The sequence below is a fragment of the Gossypium arboreum genome, chromosome 7, assembly GCF_025698485.1.
Source record: "Gossypium arboreum isolate Shixiya-1 chromosome 7, ASM2569848v2, whole genome shotgun sequence".
Classification (NCBI taxonomy): domain Eukaryota; kingdom Viridiplantae; phylum Streptophyta; class Magnoliopsida; order Malvales; family Malvaceae; genus Gossypium; species Gossypium arboreum.
The window spans coordinates 71,921,955-71,948,281 of record NC_069076.1 but is presented as its reverse complement, the minus strand read 5'-3'; the positions used below and the strand labels follow the sequence as shown (position 1 = coordinate 71,948,281).

Genomic DNA, 26,327 nt, shown 5'->3' with positions numbered 1-26,327 from the left:
AGTATACAATGATGAAGTGTGAAGTAAGTATGATTATGTGAATGTGTATTAATGAAATGATTCATTTGGCTATGTGAATGTAATGCTTTAGTTAAAGCTGATTTTATTGCTTGAGACTTACTAAGCATAAAAATGCTTACCCGTTGCTTTGGCTCCTGTTTTATAGATTTTGTTAGTTAGCGATCGGATACGGGATCATTGAAGTCGAAGTCATCCACACTATCAAAGCCTCCATTTTGGTATAATTTTGGTTGAACTTTGAAATGGCATGTATAGGACTACCCCTTGTTGGTTCAAATGTGTTGTGATGTACATGTGTACGGCCATGCGAAAATGGCTCGTAGAAGTAAAGTACTGAACTTAGACCATTTGTGATTTGTATATATATATATGGTTTCATGATGTGATTATGGATTGGAAATGGGAGTGTTGGTCACATGATCAGCCATTGGAATGGCTAAAAATGATCATAGGTGAACCTATGTATGGCAAGACTAGTTGGTTCATGGAGACTACAAAATAGGTAAGACCTACCTTAAAAACAGGTGCTGCCAGCTGCAGTTACGGGAATGTGAAAAATCACCAAAAATTGTAGGGATGGTATTAAATAGTGAAAGAATTATGTAAATGAACCTTGATGAGTCTACTTTCATATGGAAGAAACGAAACGGTCATAGGAGTTACGTGTTAAGAGATATTAAAGTTATCGTGAGACAGGGCCAGAACGGTTTCTGGGTCCCATGTCGCGACTTTGAAAATTTACCATAAATTATCAAGAATTAATTAGAAGTCATGCCTAATATGTGCAGATTCCTTTTTGAGTCTAGTTTCATTAGAAACAAACGCCATCAGTATTGAAACCCTGTACAGAGAGATATTCAAGTTGTAACGCACGAAGGTCAGTGTAGTCGACCCCTGTAACATGGGTGAATTTAACTAATAAACTGTACCAATTGGCCCGACCAAAAATTCTAGAAATAAATCCATGGATGGATATATGAGTCTAAATTCAGGGAAAATTTACGGAATCAGTTTCCGAGTTTTGAAACTCGAGATATGCTTTTTAAGGCGACAGCAATGCAGTTTTCCAGCTTGCCTGGAATGTCAAATTGGTCGGTGCCATAAGTGGTTTTGGCTTGTTAACCCCTCGTGTCCGACACCGGCAACGGTCTCGGGTTCGGGGTGTTACACGATTTGCTAAAATGGGCGCTCACAACTTCAATTTGTTTCCTAGTTATTACACATTAACCCCATTAATTTTGTAATTTTGAGAATCTAGTATATAAGCCTTAAATTCTAAATTCTCAACTCAATCTGATTAACACATCTAATTTAATATTAACTAATTAACCAACCATTATTTCTCCACTGTGCCAATTCCCAAAAGCCTATCACTTTAATTTCCCTGTAACACCTTTTACCTAAGTTCAACGCCAGAACAGGATACGAGTGTTACCGTACTTAAACACATGCTTACAAACATTTTTGTGCCATAATTTTTTTTCCAAATTAAAACTTTTTGAAAACCAAACATAAATTCCCTATTACGGGCCCACGAGGCCCAAAACACGCTTTGAAAAAGATTCAGGACTTAACTGAGTACTTCAAAAAAATTTTAAAATTTTCAAGGTAAGCAGGGCACACGCCCGTGTGGAAAAGTGACATGCCCGTGTGTCATCTTAACATGATCGTGCTAAAGGCCCATGTAGATCACATGGCCTGGGCATATCTGGACACGCCCTTGTCGCTAACCTGTGTAGATTTATTTTTTAATTAGAACCTACAGGGGTTTTCACACGGCCTGGCACATGCCCATGTCCATGGCCTGTGTCCCTTACACGGCCATGACATGCCCATGGCTCAGCCCGTGTACAAAAACCTTGACATTCTATTTCTAACGTCACCAACCAATTAAGGGCACACGCCCATGTGTTAGGTCGTGTCCTCTACACGGCTAAGACACACAGTCGTGTCTCTGCCTGTGTGTTTACTACCATGCATATTGACTTGTAAAATTGAGGTGCAGGGGGCACACGGTCGGACTACATGCCCGTGGGACAGACCGTGTGTCACACACGGCCTAGACATATGCCTGTGTGTCTGCCCATGTGGACAAAAACAAGGCTATCTATCAAGCCTTTTTGCCACCCTTACTTGCACCAACCTATTCAATATCAACCAAAACCAATTCAAGCGTAACACATATAACCAAATCAACCACAACCATGAGAATTTTGAATCAAATGCATTTAATAATAATCAATACTAGTGATCGCGATTTTCGTGTGACAGGTTTTAAAAATTTATAAAGAATCGTTCTTGAAACTAACTATTATCACGATGTAGGCAAGTGTACCTATCGAACAGTGGTATAGTTTTAGCAAGACCGGATTGTCGAACCCAAAGGAACTAAAAATACTAGTAATGACTGTCTTTTTATTATCTAGCCTAAGAATAAGGGGGTTTTGTTTAACTAACTAATTATCTAAACTAAGAATTCACAGAAAGTAGAATTGGGGGATTACTTTTGGAAAACGATTGAATTAAGACAATACCTAAGGAAAAATCCACCTAGACTTTACTTGTTATTCTGGCTCCGAATCGGACAATTTATTCATTTAACTTGTCCCGTAGAGATCCCTAAGTTATGTTATTATCCCTGTTCAGGACTAATAACGTCTAATCCCTAGATTGAAAAATTGAGACTTTTCTCTAATTAACACCCTAGGGTTGCATTAACTCGATCTATGGATCCCCTTATTAGGCTTCACCCTAATCCGGCAAAGTCTTGTCACCCTATGTCTAGGCGCGCAATCAACTCTGCTTAATTATGAAAAATGTACTCTTAGACAGGGTCTATTCCTCCTCTAAATAAGAGCTCATCTTGAATCAGTATTCTAGGATATCAAAACAAGAATTAAGAACACATAATTAAGAACAAGTTAAATATTTATCATTCAATTCAGAAAATAATAACAAGATTCGTCTTAGGTTTCATTCCCTTTAGTTATTTTGGGGATTTAGTTCATAACTAAAAAGGAAAACATCTCAGAAGAATAATGAATACAAAACACAAAGAAAACCCAAAACTCCTAAAGGGAAATTGAGGGGAGATCTTCAGTCTTAATGGTGACTCCGGCTTCTGAGATGGATCAATCGGCTTCCCTTGAGCAGTTCCCTGCTTCCTTCTCTCTGTGTCCCCTTCTCCTCTTCCTTTAGGTCATATTTATAGGCTTTAGAATGCCAAAAAACCCTCAAAATTAGCCTTTTCCAAATTGGACTCAAGTTGGGCTCGGTAGGGACACGTCCGCGTGAGTCGTGCTTCAATTCTGCCAAATTGACACGGTCGTGTGGTTTGCCTGTGTGAGGAAGTTCAGGCCGTGTTGATTTCATACTTTGGCCCATTTTCTCCATTTTTGGCTCGTTTCTAGTTCCTTTCGCTCTCCTATGCTCACCTAAGTATAAAACATGAAATTAAAGCATTGGGAGCATCGAATTCACCAATTCTAAGGAAAAAAATCCATAAAATGCGTTAAGCATGGGGAAAAATATGTATAAATTACGGTTTATCAAATACCCCCACACTTAAGCATTTGCTTGTCCTCAAGCAAAATCCTCAACTCATAATCAAAATAAATTCTTCTCAACTTATAATTTATGTCAATAATATCTCAAAATAATTCATAGGTAATCATACATTAAGAATTCAACTAAGAGAACATTAGAGCTTCAAACATTCCAAGTTGAGCATTTTATCCTGAAAACATAGGTGTCTCCTCTTATCTAAGTGGTTACCTCGATTCGAAATCTCACGGAGTTTAACATCCTTACTAAATATTCACTCAAATCACTCAAAGTGTTTAAGGACAATAAATGTAGCACTCATCAGTCAATATGAAAAGTTATTACCATAGGCTTGCATGAAAATCACATCTCAACCACTATAAATTGAGATGATACATCAATCAAAAGGTCTTTAGAGGGTTGTAACGAGGCTCGGTTAGGGGTTGTGGTCACAAGCTGAAAGAAAAAGTTAGAATCGAGATTGAATTAAAAAATTACCTAACTAGAAAAATGACTAGTCATTAATCGCATACAACAGAGCTTCTTCTCAGAAAATGGAATTTAACTTCTTTGCTCAAAAGATCACTACTACCAATATGTATACATACATTTTTTTTTGTGTGTGTGTGTGTGTGTTTTCTTTTAAGAACAAGTTATTAAGAACAAGACATAGCTAAGCAACTATTTCAATTCAAATCTCGACAAAAATAGGGGTCAAATTTAATTTACGGGATTTCAAAAATAATGGGTTAAAGGTTAATATTACAGGTAATACAAAAAAAAATGGGTTGTTAGGTTCAAAGGGGTTACTAGGGGTTAATTTTGGAGGTAGGCTTTTCATGGCATGAGTGGGTTAATCCTAAGTAATATAACAGTTCAATACTGATGCACTCAAAGCAATAATAGAAGGGAGCATGAAAGAATTAATAGATGCTCAAAAGGCTCAAAAATCTCACAAGAATTATGACTTTTTGATGTTTAAAACTTGTGAATTCCAACTCAAAGTAATACCTAAACTTTGGGGAAACAACCTAAAATTTTAAATTCCTTAAAAATCAACTTATCATGTTTGATTGTCTAATGTCTTAAAGTTTAAACAATTAGTGCATAAATGCCTATGTTTTAATTCAAGATATATCAACAAAAATCATAAATCAATCAAAATTTATCCTAAATATGATAAGAGAGTTTTTCAAGAGAACAAGGCAGTCATTCAGGGATTTTTCTGATAATAAAATGAATACCCCCCACACTTAAAATGTATATTGTCCTCAATGTACAAAGATAGATAAATAGAAATAAAGATAAGATAGGGAGAGAAGTGAAACTTCCTGAGTGATGAATGAATTTCCTTGAACTGGAGTTTTGGAGAATAATTAGCATGAGGGTGGAGGAGGATACTCCAACGATGGTAGAGGTTCATTAGTCCATAAGTCCTGTGCCAAAAGAATATTATATCTGAAGCTGGTTATGGTCGTAGTCGAGCAGGACATGGCAGTCGTGGAGAACCTTTTCTAGTGGAGTGTCAAGTCCCTGAGTAATAGTAAGCTTTGGAGCTCTTTATAACTGTGATAGAATCAGACACTCTTTCAGGAAATATATAAGGAATGGTAAGTACTCAATATGAATTAGCCGAAATTAAAAATTCTAAAATAATAATTATACTTCCTAATAAAAATAAGGTGAAAGAAAAATAAAAAGTAGTCTTAAAATAAAATAAAAGAAAAAGCATAAAGTAATAATTAAAAAATTTTAAACATTTTCATCGCTAAATGGTTCGCGAGGTGGGGGTGGCGATGAGATGTGGAGGTGCTAACAGATCTGCTATAGAATAGCATCAATGTTGTCAAATCATGGAAAACACTGCCGCTCGAATCAAGTGAGGCACTCAGAAATGTCAGCATATGAAGCCGCCGCATGAACTAGATGAGAGGGTGGTGGTGGCTGAGACGGAGGTCCTCGTGCTGTGAGGGGACATCATCGGTAATGTCCTCAGGGGCTTCCTCCTCAGTAGATTGGGCGAGACGATATTGAGGAGGGTAGGTTCCTCAGCGCTTTTCGATCATCCTCATGCTAAGCATGCTCAAGATTCCTTGTGGAGACATCTGGCCAATGAGGGTCAAGGATGATTGTTGGGCCGCGGTGCTGAGGAGCCCGAAGTGTCAGACCAATCATGTCACATAGGGGCCAATAGAGATGACCCCCTTCCTATGCTACTCCGTCTGGTGTTGAATGGTGAGGGCAATGAAATGGGCAAGGTCGATGAGGTGCCCGTGCGACATACACCATAGAAAGTAGGCGTCGTGAGCATTGACGAAGTCAGTGCTCTCTCGCCTTCCTGTTATCGTGTGAGACAAAATGGCGTGTAGGTACCTCAGAGATGGAGGGAGAGCCAATGCCTTGGAGCGGCTAGGATTGTAGGTGGCCGCTCCTGGTACTAGTGAGTCCCAGCACCATGAAGGAGAACGATAGATGTGGCGGTTGAGAGCATGTAAGTCATTCTCCTCCTTGAATTTCTCCGTATATAAACCTAGTACAGTATCAAATTCTGGGACGCTGAGTTGGCGGACTAATCCGCCTAGGTGAAATTGCACTGTGCCAGGATCATCGTAGTTCGTCATCACAGTCTGAAGATGAAATGTAGAGCATAATTCTATCGTGAGCTCGAGATACGTCGGCTCAATGATCCCAAACAAAAGCTCCCAAAGGTCGGTGGTTAGGAGGGCCCAAATCGCATCAGTCAACTGAACTTGTTCTACTGCAGCCTAGTCGATGCAGCGGCCCGTAATTAAAGGTCAGGCCCGGAGTGTTTGGAAAAGTTCTTCTTGGGTCCCGATGGGGAACCTCAGGAAAGGGTGACGAACTTCCACGGTAGGACCCGAAGAAGATAACGCTCCCTTCCTTTTCTTTGAAGTAGGGACAGCGGCCTTTTTACCATGTGAAGACGACATTGTATGCCTGCAATTGGAAACATCAATTTGTATTGATGAGTAGACAGGGGAAGTGTGACTAAATTCGAAGAGGAAAATCCATAAATATGTTCAGCCACAATTACTAAGTTTAACTAAAACAATAAGTTCAATGGCCTACTTTTGTGGCATTAGCATGGTGATATAAGTAAAAATGGCAAAGAATGGAATACATCATACTATACGAATGAACATAAATGTCAACACAAGAGGCATGAATATTTCAACTGCCTAACCATGAATATGTACTTCTAACTAATCAAGTGGAGTAGACAAATCATGTAATGAATAAGAATTTGAACAAGAAAAAGATGATGACTTGTTCTATAAATGACATTTGAGTGATAGAAAGATGAAAATAATATGAAAAATATAGATTACTATGATAAATAGCATTACAAATTAGTGAAATAAAAGAGAGGGGAGTAAACAAATGCTAAAGGAGAGAGGTTGGGTGTCAAAAATGCATTTGGAAGCAGCGCATGGGCATGGTGGGGAGGGCGTGTGGACTTGCAGCTGCTAGAGTTAGGGTTTTTTGGGGTGAAGAAGACAATGAATAGTGCAGCCTATTTATAGATTTTGGGGCACACGGCCAGGGAACACGTCCGTGTTCCCCAATTTTTTTGCCTGTGTGACTCGCAAATTTTGAATTTGGGCGCGTCTGACTTTTAGCCCACTCCCGTGTTCCTTGGGCATGTGGGGGCACACGCTCGTGTCACACGACCGTGCCTGGCTTCGTTCACTTCTCCCACGCTCGTGTATGTAGGCCCACGCCTGTGTTCGTTTAACAGGTTCGACCGCGGGTTCTAGATACGGGCGTGTCGCACGCCCGTGTTGTTTTGGCAGGTTCACCTACGGCCATGTCACACGGCCGTAGTGATTTATTGTAGCCCATGTTGGGGAAATCTTTGCCCTGTTTTCACACGGACCTAAGCACGCCCGTGTGTTTGGCCGTGCCTATGTGGAAAAACCTGTATTCAAGATCTCTGTTAGTAAGTTAGGTGTTAAGTACTAAAATTTAAAGAAATTAATATTGTTAGTGCTCGGGTTACCTCCCGAGAAGCGCTTATTTATAGTCTAAGCTCGACTTACATCTCCATTGAATGGTCATGGTGGTTCGAGGAGTTTATATTCCTCATTCCTGCTATCATTCTCATCAAAATAAGGTTTTAGACGAGTGTTGTTTACCTTAAAAGTGCCAAACTTGGGATGACTTACCTCGACTGTACCGAATGGGAAAATGCTAAGTACCGTAAGAGGGATTTCTTCATTTGGTGTGGTAATGACAATGTGAGATCTGCGGCATCTAATAAGACTTTATCTCTAACCTTAAGTTGATGTGGGAAGGTGTTGAGCTCATTCTGGCGTAGTTTTGGTTTATCATAGGTTCTCTATTTATGCGTCTGCTATTCATCTAGCTCCTCGATTTGTAGCCTTCAATCTTCATGAATAGGTCCTCTGCTATTGCTTGAGAATGACTCATGTGCTTCCTTCAGACTCATTTCCTACAAAGTAGGTTGTACCATATTGTCAGTTTTAGTAGAATGGTTTAGACGATCACCTTCAATTTCTGATGTGGTGCCAGAATTGCGAGCTTGAAGGGTGATTGTTTCGTCTCCCACACGGAGTGTGAGCTCACCTGTGCCAACATCAATAATCGTTTTAGCAATTGCTAAAAAGGGCCGTCCCAAAATCAAAGGAGTGTTGCTATCCTCCTCTATGTCTAGACCAATGAAGTCAGCGGGAAATATAAATTTACCGACTTTAACTAGCACATTTTCAATAATACCCATAGGGAATCTTATAGTTTTATCTGCTAATTGAATACTCATCCTAGTCTGTTTGGGTTTCCCAAGACCTAATTGCTTGAAAATTTTGTAGGGCATGACGTTAATACTAGCCCCTAAATCAGCTAATGCATTATTAACATCTAAACTACCAATTAAGCAAGGAATCGTAAAACTCCCTAGATTTTTTAGTTTGTTGGGTAGTTTATTCTGTAGAACAGTTGAGCAAACTGCGTTTAGCTTTACATGCAACGCCTCGTTCAACTTTCGCTTATTTGCTAAAAGCTCCTTTAAAAATTTCATTGCGTTTGGCATCTACGATAAAGCTTCAATAAACAGTAAGTTAATATGTAATTTTTTAAAGAGTTTAAGGAATTTACCAAATTGTTCATCTGAGCGGTCTTTCCTTGTCGCGTTGGGGTATGGCACATGAGGTTTATATTCGACATTCACTAATTTGTTTTTATTATGACCTACCTCACCTTGACCTCTGCTTAGCACAGTTTCTTGCCTCGGTTCTGGCTCAGGCTTAACGAATCCTTCTTCATCTTGAACATTAATCGCGTTGAGCTGTTCCCTTGGGTTGGGTTCAGTATTACTTGGCAAGCTGCCTTGTGGTCGTTCGAAGATTAGTTTGGAAAGCTGGCCAATCTGAGTTTCGAGCCCTTGGATTGACTCTTGTTGATTTTTAAGTGCTGTCTTGGTGTTTTGGAAATGGGTTTCTGACACCGAGATAAATTTAGACAGCATCTATTCAAGGTTTGATTTCTTTTCCTATTGATGGGGTGGTTGTTGAAAACCCGGAGGATGTTGTGGTCTTTGATTTCCTTGACCGCCTAACGAGAAATTGGGATGGTTCCTCCAACCTGCATTATAAATGTTACTATATGGGTTATTTTGGGATCTAGAGTTATTGTTACCCATATATTGAACTTGTTCCTCCTTGATGCTAGGGTTGAAGGGTTGATACTCTGTGCATGCTCCTCCTCCATTCATCTCGCACCTCATTACTGGATGTACCTGAGTAGAACCAAGTAAACCATCAATCTTTTTATTTAGAAGTTCTACCTGGTTTGACAGCATAGTGACCGAATCGACATTATAAACGCCAGCTATTTTTGTTGGCTTAGTCCTCATGACTTTCCACTGATAGTTATTCAGTGACATCTCTTCAATAAACTCATAAGCATTTTCAGGTGTTTTATTATTGATGGTTCCGCCAGCAGCTGCGTCAACCATTTGTCGAGTCGAAGGATTCGGGCCATTATGGAATGTTTGAACCTGTAGCCAAAGCGGTAATCCATGGTGAGGGCACCTTCTCAGTAAGTCCTTGTACCTCTCCCATGCATCGTAAAGAGTTTCTAAGTCCATCTGCACAAATGAAGGGATATCATTACATAATTTGGCCGTTTTAGTCGGGGGAAAATATTTTGATAGAAATTTTTCGGTCATTTGTTCCAAACTAGTAATTGACCCTCATGGTAACGAGTTCAACCACTGTTTAGCTTTGTTCCTTAATGAAAAAGGGAATAACTGAAGATGAATGGCATCATCAGAAATGCCATTAATTTTAAATGTATCGCAAAATTCCAGGAAATTTGCCAAGTGAGTGTTCAGATCCTTATCCTGCAAACCATCAAACTGAACAAATTACTGTATCATTTGAATAGTGTTAGGTTTTAGTTCAAAATTATTTGTAGCAATAGCAGACCTAACTATACTTGACTCAGTTCCTGTTAAAGTAGGTTTAGCATAATCATACATTGTACGAGGAGAAGGATTCTGATTTGCTAGTTCAACGTGTATCGCAGGAGGTAGCTTATTGTCTTGGTTTTCAGCCATCTCTTCAGTTGGGGTTTTAGTATCGTCCTCTTGCTCGTTCTCTGTGCATCTTAAGCTTCTCCTTATTTCTCTTTGGTTTCTGCGAACTGTGCGATCGATTTCTTCGTCAAAAAGTAGTGGTCCTGACGGGTTTCTTCTAGTCATAAACTATAAAAACCTGCCAAGAGAAAGAAAAAGTAAATTAATAAATAATAATAAAATTAAAATTAAATTGCAAGAAAAACAAATGGCTAAAGTAATAAAAATTAAGCATTCCTAATATCTTAGTTCTCCGACAATGGCGCCAAAAACTTGATCGCGATTTTCGTGTGACAGGTTTTAAAAATTTATAAAGAATCATTCTTGAAACTAACTATTATCATGATGTAGACAAGTGTACCTATCGAACAGTGGTATAGTTTTAGCAAGACCGGATTGTTGAACCCAAAGGAACTAAAAGTACTAGTAATGACTGTCTTTTTATTATCTAGCCTAAGAATAAGGGGGCTTTATTTTAACTAACTAATTATCTAAACAACGAATTCACAGAAAGTAGAATTGGGGGATTACTTTTGGAAAATGATTGAATTAAGACAATACCTAAGGAAAAATCCACCTAGACTTTACTTGTTATTCTGGCTCCGAATCGGACGATTTATTCATTTAACTTGTCCCGTAGAGATCCCTAAGTTATGTTATTATCCCTATTCATGACTAATATCGTCTAATCCCTAGATTGAACAATTGAGACTTTTCTCTAATTAACACCTTAGGGTTGCATTAACTCGATCTATGGATCCCCTTATTAAGTTTCACCCTAATCCAGCAAAGTCTTGTCACCCTATGTCTAGGTGCGCAATCAACTCCGCTTAATTATGACAAATGTACTCTTAGACAGGGTCTATTCCTCCTCTGAATCAAAGCTTATCCTGAATCAGTATCCTGGGATATCAAAATAAGAATTAAGAACACATAATTAAGAATAAGTTAAATATTTATCATATAATTCAGAAAATAATAACAAGATTCATCTTAGGTTTCATTCCCCTTAGGTATTTAGGGGATTTGGTTCATAACTTAAAAGGAAAACATCTCAGAAGAATAATGAATACAAAAAATAAAGAAAACCCAAAACTCCTAAAGGAAATTGAGGGGAGATCTTCAGTCTTAATGGTGACTCCGGCTTCTGAGATGGATCAATCGGCTTCCTTTGAGTAGTTCCCTGCTTCCTTCTCTTTGTGTCCCCTTCTCCTCTTCCTTTAGGGCGTATTTATAGGCTTTAGAATTCCAAAAAACCCTCAAAATTAGCCTTTTTCAAATTGGACTCAAGTTGGGCTAGCTAGAGACACGCTTGTGTGACACGCCCGTGTGAGTCGTGCTTCAATTCTGCCAAATTGACACAGTCGTGTGGTCTACCCGTGTGAGGAAGTCCAGGCCGTGTTGATTTCGTACTTTAGCCCATTTTCTCCATCTTTGGCTTGTTTCTCGTTCCTTTCACTCTCCTATGCTCACTTAAGTATAAAACATGAAATTAAGGCATTGGAGCATCGAATTCACCAATTCTAAGGAAAAATCATCCATAAAATGCGTTAAGCATGGGGTAAAAATATGTATAAATTACGGTTTATCAACTAGCCAACATTAATGGCCAATACAAAATGAATATAACATCCATCATATAAGCCAAAACTTGTGGCTAAACTAGCAAGACACTAAACAAAATGCTCAAGTTGTAACACCCCAAACCCGGCCTAGACGTTATGGCTGAATCTGACGTGCCACATTGAAATAAGAATCCATGTTTCGTTTTAGTGTTTTAAAAAACGACTTTGGTTAAGCTAACAAAATGAATGGAAGCTGGGCACTTTACCAGAGGATCTTTTGTGTTACATTTTACCTACAAATTTTAATAAGACCACCTATCCAAGGCCCCTAACTTCTTAAGTCCAAAATTGAAAAATTCCACCGGGTTTTGGCCAGCACATGGGCCTTCCATAAGCCCATTTACCTACTCAAATTATGAATTCCACAACCGAATACCAAATTTTAAAAAACTTTACCAAAATATCGAGAATCGCGAAAAAACCCAAAAATCAGGATGTTACAACTCCACCCTCCTTAAAGAAATTTCGGCCTCGAAATTTACCTGATCCAAATAGTTGAGGGTACTGCTGACGCATCGCCTCTTCGGTCTCCCAAGTAGCTTCTTCCTTGCCATGGTTCCTCCAAAGTACCTTCACTAATGGGACTGACTTCCTTCTCAACACCTTGACGTCGCGATCAAGTATTTGCACAGGTTCCTCTTCGAAAGTCAAATTTAACTGTACTTCGATTTCTGTAACTAGCACGATATGAGTTGGGTCCGAATGATATCGCCTTAGCATGGATACATGAAAAACATCGTGAATACGATCCAGCTCTAGAGGTAACTCTAGTTGATAAGCCACCGGCCCTATCCGCTTAATAATTTGATAAGGCCCAATAAACCGTGGGCTCAACTTACCCTTCTTACCAAATCTCAATATCTTCTTCCAAGGTGAAACTTTCAAAAAGACCATGTCCCCTACAACATATTCAATATCCTTACGTTTCAGATCGGCATAAGACTTTTTTCAATCCGCTGCCTCCTTTAACCGATTCCTGATCACCTTAATCTTGTCTTCAGTATCTGTTACCAACTCTAGCCCATGTACTTGCCTTTCCCCCAATTCTACCCAACAAATAGGCGAATGACACCTTCGCCCATATAGTGCGTCGTAAGGAGCCATCTGAATACTTGCTTGGTAACTGTTGTTATGCGCGAACTCCGCCAATGGCAAATAGTCCTCCCAGCTGCCCCTAAACTCAATAACACAACCTCTCAACATGTCTTCTAAAATCTGAATGACCCTCTCTGACTGCCCATCCGACTGAGGGTGAAAAGCCGTACTGAAATCCAATCGCGTTCCCAATGCCTCATGCAACTTCTGCCAAAACCGAAATGTAAACCTTGGGTCTCAGTCAGAAATTATCGATACTGGCACTCCATGCAACCGCACTATCTCTGCCACATACAACTTGGCCAGCTTCTGAAGTGAGTAATCGATTCGGACAGGTTGAAATGGGCAGATTTCGTGAGCCTATCCACAATTACCCAAACCGAATCCTTCTTAGAAGGTGTCAATGGCAACCCACTTACAAAATCCATAGTTACCGTTTCCCACTTCCAAAGTGGTATCTTTACCGGCTGTAACAATCCTGAAGGCAGTTGATGTTCGGCTTTCACTTGTTGACATTTCAAACATCTCCCCACAAATTCGGTCACTTCTCGTTTAAGCCCAGGCCACCAATATAGTTCTCACAAGTCTCGATACAACTTACTCCCTCTTGGATGCATAACACAAGGTCCATTATGTGCCTCTTTCAAAATCATCAATCTCAAGTCGGAGTCCTTCGGCATACAAATTCTTCCTCGAAAACAAAGAACTCCCTCGCTATTTAACCCAAGGTCTGGATTCTCCCCCTTCTTCACTTGCTGAAACCGAGAAACCAACGACTCATCTTCCAACTGTTGCTTCTTAATTTGTTCTATCCAAGTCGGTCTCACTTGTAACTCTGCCAATAAGATTCCATCATCATACAAACTTAGACGAGCAAACATTGCCTTCAACTCCGCTACAGCCCTTCGACTTAACGCATCAGCCACAACATTTGCCTTACCTGGATGGTACTCAATCGAACAGTCATAGTCCTTTAACGACTCTATCCACCTTCACTGTCTAAGATTCAGCTCCTTTTGAGTTAGCAAGTACTTAAGACTCTTGTGATCTGTATAGATAATGCATCTCTCGCCATACAAGTAATGCCTCCATATCTTAAGCGCAAAAATCACTGCTGCCAACTCCAAGTCATGTGTAGGATAGTTTACTTCGTGAGGCTTAAGCTGTCGTGAAGCATAAGCGACCACCTTACCCTCTTGCATCAACACGCAGCCCAAACCTACATGTGACGCGTCGCTGTACACAGTGAAATCCTTACCAGACTCTGGTTGAATCAACACTAGCGCTTCTGTCAAAACCTTCTTCAGTTTCTCAAAAGCCTCTTGCTGCTTATTCGTCCAAACAAAAGGTGCTCCCTTCCTTATAAGTTTCGTTAACGGTGCTGCCAACACAGAAAATCCTTCCACGATTCTCCGATAATAACCTGCCAGCCCCAAAAAACTTCGGATCTCTGTTACTAACCTCGATGGCTTCCATTCCAGAATTGCCTCAATCTTTCGAGGGTCCACCTTGATCCCCTCAGCAGACACAACATGCCCCAAGAAAGTGACTTCCTTCAGCCAAAACTCGCGCTTACTAAACTTTGCAAAAAGTTGCTTTTCCCTTAGCACTTGTAGCACAACACGAAGATGCTTATCATGCTTCTCTTCTGTTTCCGAATACACCAAGATATCGTCAATAAAAATGACTACGAACTGATCCAAGTATGGCTGGAACACCCGATTCATTAAATCCATGAATGCTGCCGGTGCATTAGTCAAACCAAAAGGCATTACCAAAAACTCGTAATGACCATATCGAGTCCTGAATGCCATCTTATAAATATCCACTTCTTTAACTCTCAACTGATGATATCCTGACCGAAGGTCGATCTTAGAAAATACCGAGGCTCCTCTTAGTTGATCAAACAGATCGTCGATTCTTGGTAACGGATACTTGTTCTTGATGGTCAGTTTATTCAACTGCGGATAGTCAATATACATTCGCATAGTCCCATCTTTCTTCTTTACGAACAACACTGGTGCGCCTAACGGGGAAACACTTGGTCTTATAAACCCTCTATCCAACAGTTCCTAAATCTGAGCTTTCAATTCTGCCAACTCCTTAGGTGCCATCCTATAAGGTGCAATGGACACAGGAGCTGTTTCAGGTAACAAGTCGATTCCAAACTCGACTTCTCTGCTCGGGGGTAATCCAGGAAGTTCCTCTGGGAATACATCTTAAAATTCCTTAATGGTCCTAACCGACTCTATCGTTATCTCCTCTAGTTCAGTTTGACTTACAAAAGCCAAGTGCGCCTCACAACCTTTCTGCATCAACTTTTCGGCCCTTAAAGCCGAAACAACATTGGACAAATAATTCCTTCGTTCCCCTATGACAATTATCTCCTCATCTTTGGCAGTTCTTAGTACCATTCTCTTTGTAGCACAATCCAACATCGCCTTATGCTTAGTTAGCCAGTCCATTCCCAAGATTAGATCAAAATCCCCAAATGGCAGCTCCATCAAATCTCCTTCAAAAATCTTATCTTGTGTCTCTAAAGGCACCGCCCTAAAGAGTTTATCTACCTTAACCGAGTGTCCTAAAGGGCTTATCACCGATACCCCACTCACGTTCTCCTCAGGAAGCACACTCAATTCCCCAGATACATCACAAGCAACATACGAGTGAGTGGAACCCACATCAATCAAAGCAGTGCAAGGCGTGCTATGAATGAAGAACGTATCGGTTATAACATCAGGAGCGTCACCCTCCACACGACATCGTGCAACATAAACCAATGTCAGCTGTCGAGCTTCATCATGTCCAGCACCCCTGCCAGGTGCCCCACGTCCTTGTCCATTACCATTGCCACCTCTACCTTGCCCACGACCTCTCTGTGGTGGTGGTCCTCCTCGCTGTGGTTGGACATCCCTTTGCTCCGCAGCTAGTTCCTGAGCTGTTCGCAGAGGACATTCTCTGAACTTATGCTCCTTGGACCCACATCGAAAACATGCTCCAGTTCGTTTCCAGCACTCCCCCATATGCACCTTACCACAGTCCCTGCAAGCCTGCGGTCTAAAAGTGTTTACTGGAACTGCTCGAATCGGTTCCTCAATCCTTGCTTTTTTAACGTTCCGATTCATAGCACTCGAGGGTCTAAAATCCCTCTTAAATCTGGGTAGATCCTTCTCACGATTCTGCCGCTCAGTCCGTTTTACCTCCTCGGCTATCTTAGCCTTCTCTACCAATGCAGCAAAATCACGCTCCCTCTGTGGAGCTATTAATATCCTAAGCTCATCGCGAAGACCATCCTCAAATCTAACACTGTGCTCATATTCAGTCGCAACTATCCCGCTGGCGTATCGACTCAGCCTCAAAAATTCCGCCTCATACTCCACGACAGTCTTGTTACCCTGAGTCAAATTCAAAAATTCCTTTCGACGGGCATCCACATAACTAGCTCCAACATACCTCCCCTTCAAAGCAATTTTGAACAATTCCCAGGTTACTCGCTCAATTGGGGTACTCTCCCTTACGGTGATCCACCATCGGTATGCCTCGTCACGTAGCAGCGACATAGCCCCCTCTAGCTTTTGCTCCACAGAGCAATCTAAATCGTCCATAATCCACTCTGTTGCCTCTAGCCAATACCCTGCCACATTTCGGGCTACTCCAGATACGCCCCTAAAAACTTCTGCTCCGTTAGCCTGAAGTCGCTCGAAGATGGATCCCCTATTTACTGTCCCAGTGCTAGCTCCAGCAACTCTTTCAAAACCCTTAACATGGCTTGGGACAAAACATCATCCCCCGCAGCCCGATCATAAGACCCAGTCTCTGTTGCCTGTGGCACAGATGCCTCCTCAGCTGGCCTATGCCCTGAGGATAAAGATTCAGCTTGCACCCTTTCGCGACCACGTCCGCGGCCTCGCCCACGAGTTCCTCTTGTACTCATATCGACTTATCTGATTACGAATTTTATGATATTAGTATAATGTTCAATTGTTTATTACGAGATGTCTTATGGAAATATAACAGTTCAAGGATTGTTTTCGCATCGTCGTAGCCTAGCTACAGTTTTTATTCCTACTATTTTACTGTTCTACCCTTATCCAAAGTATCATAGTAGGGTCTCAATTCTATTTATAGCATCATATCACTATCACGTAACATAAAGAGAGTATATTTACAGACTTGGTGCCGGGGATTCAGTGCGCCACTTCTTTCTCCAAACCAAAAACCACAAACCATGTATTTAATCACAGGAAATAGGTTTTCTTAAAATTTGCAAAAAAAATATCTTTATTTTGAAATTCTTTATTTTAGACCCGTTTTTAAAAACCAAAAAACTTAAACCATTTTATCATGTATACCTTTATAAAACATTTTTGAGAAGATCTTTTCAAAACTATTTCCAAAAAAATACCTTTCTTGGTAAAATTATTTTTTTTCGCAAAATTTTTCAGACCAGATCTACAATCGAGTTGTTGCAACCGAGCTCTGATACTACTAAATGTAACACCCCAAACCCGGCCTAGACGTTATGGCCGAATCTGAAGTGCCACATTGAAATAAGAATCCATGTTTCATTTTAGTGTTTTAAAAAAAGACTTTGGTTAAGCTAACAAACTGAATGGAAGCTGGGCACCAGGTAGGAATCCGTAACAGAGGAGGTGAGCCATGAAGGCTGCTTAAGTACCAAGCTCTTCGAATGGATCCAATCCTAGACATGCCCACAACCATTGCCACACTGGGTTAAATCGAGTTGTAATTTATTTAAGTTGAAATATTTGATAAATCGGATAATCGTGGCGTGGTGTTATTGTGAAAAAAATTATCATTTTGAAAACACGTCCTAAGTCTAGCCCATTTATTATCAAACAGATTAAAGTTAATAAAAATAAAATAATCCCAGAAAAGAAAGAAAATCAAGTCAAAATGGCCTTATTACAACCCAAAATAAATAATAAATAAAGCAAACTTAATGAAAACCAAACACTTATTCAAAAGCCCAAAGGCGATCACCGTGGCCACTCTGAATCCCCTCCGGCTCCAAGTCCCCAAATCAAGGCTCACCTGCAAGGTTAAGGAAAGGGGGTGAGTTTGGAAACTCAATGTGTAACAAGCCCCTTTCAGAGCCCAAAGCAATATCAGCCTGCTGGGCCTAAGCCCATATCCAATCTCAACATATACTAGGCCGAACCCTTTTCATATTTCATATTTCATAACACTGGGTCGAAGCCTTTACTGTAAACGGTATAGCCCGTAGGCCCATTTCATTATCACGAGTAATGTCAATGAAAGAATGAATGCAAGCCCAATTTGGGAGACTACTCGACCCACCATCCGCTACTCTCCACCCGTACCAACCAACACACCATGTGGGGAAATGATTCAACCCACCCAACCAACACACCACTAGCAGCATAGCTGCTTTATCATATATCTGGAGGCCTAGCCGCTTTTAATAACTGGGGCAAAGCCCTCTTCGGTAAACTGGGGCAAAGCCGTTTTCAATAAACTGGGGCATAAGCCCTTTTCGGTAAACTGAGGAATAAGCCCTTTTCAATAAACTGGGGCATAAGCCCTTTTGCACTTCCTCCATATATATAAAAACCCAACCCAATGCATTTATGAATTTATCATGTGCATTTCATACATATCATGTGCATATCATACATATCATGTGCATATCATATCAATCATGTATATCATATCCCACGTATCAAATTTATAATTAAACCCTAGGGGTATAATGGTCATTTTTACCTAGGGGCAAAACAGTCATTTCTGTATTATAAAGGTAATTTCATAATTTTACCAAGTATTAGGGTTTTCCATGTTCATTATTAGTTACTAACAATTCAAATGTTTTAAACAGCGATTCTGACCCATTTTTAGCGAAACCGAGTTATTGGGCCAAAAAAAACCCCTAATGGGCCCTACTTAGCCGATTTTGTCATCTAGGCCCATTTAGACTATATTCCATAATCCTGTCACCAGTCTTAAGGTGGAAGTTAACAGGTTTTCATTTTCTACCAATTTTAGCCAAATGGGCCCGAAAGCCCATTGGGCCCAACTTCTGCCCCTCGAGGCCTAACTTACCGTCATGCCAAAAATCGTGCTCTTACCTGTTCCAACGATCCCGATCATCAACTTAGTGAATCTAACTAACCAATGAGCGTTCGCTTGCTCACAAGTCCTCAAAATGCCAAAATTTCGACATTTTGGCTTTTCGGCATTTATCGTTTTAAGCTATCAAAAAAGGTTCGTTACACACCTGTTTTGCGATATTCCTCGACGAGATCTCCTACATGATTTCTCCTATAATCAAATATTAATAAATCAGCTCACAATAATTTAACCAAATCGAGAACCATCTAATTTCAACATTTACACATTCGGCCACCCTCCATAATGGCCTTAAGAACCTAACCTTTGCCGAAATTGATGACTAGCTCTAGCCACTCCGATGATCCAAACTAATCCAAGTCGACCCTATGCCTTGCTGCTCCTCCACTAAACAAACCATAAAAAATTAAAAGAAAAACTCAATAGAGCCTATACCCACATTCGGCCATCTCCTAAACTATAGGGGTTTCGGCTTTTGTCAATAGTTACTATAGGAATAGTTTAGAGTTCGAGCACTTACCACAGTCTCTCTTCTTGAATCCGTTTATGCCTAGAAGATAAGGGAATTGGCCACTAAAAAGTGAAAAGAAAAGGTTTGCTAGTCAACAAAGAATCGGCACCACCTAGTCTCCACGGATTTCGGCTTTTGCGGTATTTCGGCAGTAGTGGTGGTAGGAAAAACAATAGGTGAACGAAGGGGAGTAGTGGGCTGGTTTTGGAAAAGAAAAAGAAGAAAAGATGAATGGGAGGAAGGTAGATTTGGCTGGAAAAGAAAAGAAAGAAAAAGACTACACCAAAAAGAGAAAACGGCACACCCTAATTCCTATTACCGAAAATCCCTAACTAAAACCCCTCTGCCGAAATCCCCTCTCTAATCCCCTTAGTTCAGCTAAGCTCTATCCTCCTCTCAAATCCCTAAAATCTCTCCCCTTATCCCTCCTTAATTCATGCATTTGACTGTTTCAAACTCTCTCCCACAGAGTTCCATCCAGCTTTAAACTCTAGCATGCACAAGCATAAAAAATAACATTACCTTTTCCATCACAGGGAATCGAACCCAGGTCTTCCCCCAACACTTACACGCCACCTTTATAGCTCCCTAGTGGCGTCACTTAGCCACTTTACCAGAGGATCTTTTGTGTTACATTTTAACCACAAATTTTAATAAGACCACCTATCCAAGGCCCCTAACTTCTTAAGTCCAAAATTGAAAAATTCCACCGGGTTTTGGCCAGCACATGGGCCTTCCATAAGCCCATTTACCTACTCAAATTATGAATTCCATAACCAAATACCAAATTTTAAAAAGCTTTACCAAAATATCGAGAATCGCAAAAAACTCAAAAATCAGGATGTTACACAAGTCCCTATACATGCCACAATCAAAACATTTAAACTAGCTATACCAAAAGCTTCAGGTGATAGTATGATCGATGCCTCTGACATCCCTTGATCCCCGATACTAGCTTGGCGGCACTATATGAAAATGGAAAGGAGAGGGAGTAAGCATAAAGCTTCGAAAGTTGCATATAAATAAGTAACAACATCAACCATGCATATTATAAATCGACACAACATTCTTGAGTGAACATAGGTAAATATCACTACATGCTTATTTATCACAAGTATAAACCAAAGATTTCAATATCGTCCCAAAATCATTTCACAGCTAGAACTTACTCATGTCATTCTTACCATCAATGCAACATAACTAGATTCATATCTCATGAATTTTGAATAAGAACCTGTACCACTCCCAACATGATTATATCATTCCATATCATTATTATAAGCTTTAAAATAACCCGTGAAATCATTTGGAATACTAAATGATATCTTATAAGCTTTACACAAAAGGGTGAATTGCCGATGCCATATTCCAAACATGGTCTTACATTGGCTCACATGTTGAGGCTGATGCCATGTCCCAGACATGGTTTTACACTAGCTCTCGTCTCAATGTTGATGTCATGTTCCAGACATGGTCTTACACTGGCTCTCACAATGTGGTCGATGCCATGTCCCAGACATGGTCTTTACACTAGTGCACATATCAATACCGATGCCATGTCCCAGACATGGTCTTACACTAGCTCTCATTATATTGTCGATGCCATTTTCCAAACATAGTCTTACACTGGCTCTCATATCATGGCCGAAGCCATGTCTCAGACATGGTCTTACACTAGCACACATATCACTCAAATGCCATGGCATGGATATCCAATTTATTCCTAGGTTCAATCGGTATTTTACCACATTAATTTCATCATGCATTATTCATAATTATTTTCAACCATATTATACAAAATTGATCATTCAACACATAATAGAGATAAAGTTGCCTTACTTATGTACAACTTACCTCGGCATACAAAAAGTGGACGACTATTTGGATTTAGTCTACTTGCTTAGCCTTCCCCCGGTCTAGGCCTGAATTTTGTATTTCTTGATCTAAAATGATAAAAATTCACTAATTTAATCATCATATTAATCAATGCATTTCATAAATCATATTTTGGCAAAATGACCATTTTGCCCTTATACTTTCACAAAATCATGATTTTACCCTTAGGCTTGTAAATCAATTTTTATCGAATTTCCTCATTTCCCAAGCTTAGCCAAAACTAATTTAAGCCTATAGCATCTCACAATTTCAATTATTTCACACATTTACTAAATAATTTATAACTTATGCAAAATGGTCCCTAGCTAAGGTTTTCATGAAAACTACTTTACAAAAGTTGTTTATTTAACAACCAAGATTCATTCTCTTCCATGAAATTTCAGAAAAAAACATGAATACTCTCATGGAAAAACCCTATGTTTTCAACCATTTTGCAAAATAGTCCCCTCCTTAGCTAGATTATGCTACAAGGGCCCCAAAAGTACAAAAATCATCAAGAAAGACCATCAAAATCACTTACTTGCAAAGGTAAAGTGTTGCTAAAATTTCAAGCTTCCAAAAACCTTATTTTTCTGGTTTTTTTCGGTGGAGAGGAGGAAGATGAGAGTTGATATCTTTTTCTCCTTATTTTATTTTATTTCTAGTCAAATTAGTCACCAACATTTTACCTAACTTTGACCCTACAATATTTTTGTCTCCTTGATCAGCAACTAACATATTTATGGTCTATTTACTCAATAAAGACCCCTAATTTTGGTTCTCTAACTATTTGACACATTTATTTAATGAAATTAAACTTTTATCCCTTATGCGATTTAGTCCTTTTTCACAATTAAGCGTGCAATCACTAAAATTATTTCACCAAAATTCTCATGCACTCATATAATCATGCTATAACACAATAAAATAGTATAAAAATTAATTTCTCTAACCTCAGTTTAGTGGTTCCAAAACCACTGTTCCGACAAGGCCCAAAATCAGGCTGTTATATTACGAAAGTGACTTGATTTAAGAAGTCCTATCCCAAAATTGAACTTCCAAAAATTGGAGCATTATATTAACATAAATTGTTTGTAAAATTTAGTTCTAATAGATGAATCATATTGTTATATAATATACAAACATAATCCTTACAAATTTAATGGTATAATGCTATTAGTTCTACACATTCTTTTTTTTTAAATATTGTATACCCATTATAAATATTACAAAAATTGGTCTAAATTATTAGCATAGGAATATAGATCAATAATTAGATTAAATTAATTCTTTAATTTCTTGGAAAATGGTTAAGGGAATAATATTATATCATATTAGTAATCAACTCTATTATGATAAATTAGGTGGAGATAAAACTATTAACTACACATTAGAAAAATTGTAATACTAAGTTTTATGTTTATTAATTATTCATTTAAATTTTCTTTCTTAATTTTATTTACTAGATTTAGTTTTGAAAAATTCTATTGACAGTTTATTCTATAGGAACGCCAGTGCCTCCAAGGCGCAGTGGAAAAATAAAATAATTAAAAACATTTCGGCGATCCAAACCATAGATCCATGTCTAAAGAACGTATCGGGGTGATAAAAGGTTTCGAAATTACCGAAACTTCAATCTGAGTAGACAGCGACGCCTAGGCAACGGGAATCCTGAACCACTATCGAACCAAGCTGCAACCTTTCCGATTTCGGCCTCTACGTAGTCCACCCAGTTGACAATGAATGGTAGAAAAATCTCAGAAACCATTTCAGTGATTTTATGCTTGACGGCTGCTAGACCCTTTAGCATAGTTTCGGGCTTATTTATATATTATCTCTTTAGGGTTTTTACCCTTGCCATATATAACACCCTTTTAATTGGTATATCTTTTTAATGAATATTAATTCATTAAAATTAATCTGAACATAATAGTCATCATTAAAATAAATATAATAATGTTTAACCGAAAATTATAATTACATTAATTATAATAAAGATTTCGGTCAACTATATTTATTTAAACTTATATCTGAACCAAATTCATATACTAATGAAATTATGTTCTGATTATGTGTACAACATCCTTGTACGTATAGTATGTTCAACAATTTGATTGCCCAATTAAATTAATTCTATAATTAATTTAATTCATCGACAATCGAATACAATACCAACTATGTTTTACTCCGTTCATTTCAACCATAGGGTGTGACCCTATAGGTTCTTGTAACGTTAGTAGTAATATTAGAACGATTCTAATGTTACAAACAATGAGTGGCATCTAGCAATACATCATTGCTACCTAAGTTACGAGAAGTCATGATTCGACATAACCTTTTGTGATTAACCTTTCATGCATTAATCCTTAAGTCCTATATCTTTGGAATGGACACAAGTCATGGAATAGTCACACTTGCATTGTCCATCCCATGTTTTTTGATACCTTAAGTGAACTATGATACAAAAATAAGTATGACATCTCATATCAACTTATTTGAGCATGGCCATGCATTTCTAGTCTCACTCAATCAAGTGGCCTAAGATATTACTCCCATTATGTAGGAGGGACTTATCCTATATTGATCAACCATATCCATCTACATACATTGTGGTATATGCAACATTAGTCTTTATAGAACAACCCATTACGATGTTCGTTTGACTATATCAAAATATACAACTCACGATGTTGGGATAATGATGATCTCAAGTATGAGGATCATATACATATTAATCACTATGAGTAATGTTGTGACAATTACATAATAATCCAAGAAACATACTCATAGCAGGTCAGTCCAATATGTTGTTCTCTAACACACATATTCATGCATTGATTTTGACACTCCATATCAATGACAACTCTTTATCATCAATCAACTACATGTTAGTCTTAATGCATTATTGTTGTCCTAGCCAACAATAATACTTGACTAAGGATCTTTTAAGAATAATCATATTATTCTCAGGACATTATTATAAAACAGTTTATTCATGTACACAGAAAATAAACTGAAATAATAATGGCAACGCCTTATATCAATAAACATGATAAATCAAGTATGTTATTACAACCATATCGTGATTGATCTTTGGGCATACTCTTACATTATTTGCATACATATAAAATAATAGTTGATGAATAACATTGTAACTAGTAATAATAACACATATACTCATTATTATGTTGTTACCATACATATTCTACCAAAAAACCTAACTATTCAATATTACTTTTGCATTCAAAAGACAACTAAAACTAATGATCAACGAGACAATTCTCAACTTAAAAAGATTTTATTCCTTCCTGATGTAATTTAAATAAGGTTAATGTGATAGTTATGCTTACAAAATATCTCATGTAATATGGCTTTGTTTGATAATTTGGTATATAAAGTCAACGACACAATTTAAAAATTAATTAGGGCCAACCAGTTTAATTAGTTAAATCCGAAAAATTGAATGGTTAAAAGTTAAACTATATAAATTAAATTGAAAACATAAAAATCTGATTTGTTGTGCAATAAATAATAAAAAGTAAAAGAATAAGAAATAGGAGAGAAAAGAGAACTACAATTTTTATTCATTAATAGGGATATTTATAGACATAAGAAGTATAAATGAAATAAAACTTTACTTCTAATGACTATTAGAGTCCTAATGTAAATGAAACTTACCTTGATCTTGATAGACATCCACCTAATAATAAAATATTCATAACACTCCCCCTTGGATGTCCATTGATAGTTAATATGACTCATTAAAACCTTACTAAAATAATAACCCTATGGGAAAAAATTCTTAGTGAAGGAAAAAGAGTAAACTTATCTACAATATACATGTTTCATACAAACCTTTCCAAGAAAACCCAGTGGGACAAAACCTCAGTTGAGGGAAAAAGAGTACAGCTCATATTTACTTCCCCCTCATGACAACATCACATGATATCACAATTTCTACATGTTCAATCTTGAATTCTAGCTTTTCAAATGATCATTTGAATGTGTTTTTTAAGCATTTATATCACCATTCTTTTGACAGTCTTAGGTGAGGAAAAAATTTGGGGAAATATATTTTTATCTCTTTAGGATTTTTAACAATTATCACAACAAACTTTGATCATGATCCTTTTATAAAAATACAAATATGTATTTTGGATCATTTTATAATCTTCCTTCAACTTCTACTTATTGAGTCAAATTTACCACATATGTTCAAATTATTTCAGTTCATATAAAAGTTTACACAAACATATTAAATAATTTCCCGAGAATTTCTATATGCTTCCAGCATTTTAAAGCCTTCAAGGATTTTAATATAAACATCCATTATATGGTGTATCTTATAAATGTTGTAACAACAATCATTAGACGCATATCAAATTTTAATAAATTGCCAGACTAATAAGATATTTAGAAGTTTATTGTATCCACCAAAAAAATATTATTTATTGCATCCACCATAAAAGAATATCTTCCATCAATGCTAGGACTTAAAAAAAATTCATTCTTTTTATTTCATTTTTGCTAAACTACTAATTTGTACCATCGCAAGTTTTATAACTTTAGATATTTGGACTACTAGTCCAAAAACTTCACAAATTTAATTCCACTTGAGTTGCGCCTTTCTCTTTTGGCCAATCTATCCATGTTTATCTTTCTCAACATATTTATTCAAGATTCTCATTTTCTTTCATTATTTCAACATTGCAAAATCGTTTTCAACAACTTTTTATTTTCATAGTTCCATATTTTCTCATATTAACATAACTTATTAAGATCTTTTTATTTTCAATATTTCCATCTTCAATTTTAGCTACCTAAATCTATTCTGGAGATTTTAATAATTAGTTATGTCATAGGTCTCTTCAGGAGTGTAACACCTATCACTCGTCCCAATGATCGATACATATAGGAGATACTACTAAAG

At 38.1% G+C, this 26,327-nt stretch overlaps 1 non-coding gene across 1 annotated transcript; it reads left to right on the top strand.

Annotated features, from left to right (window-relative positions):
* The first annotated feature begins 9,617 nt into the window (after window positions 1-9,617).
* On the top strand, window positions 9,618-9,722 carry LOC128296130 (small nucleolar RNA R71). The gene has a single exon (XR_008286679.1). It is a non-coding gene; the product is annotated as a small nucleolar RNA R71 (small nucleolar RNA).
* The last annotated feature ends 16,605 nt before the right edge of the window (window positions 9,723-26,327 follow it).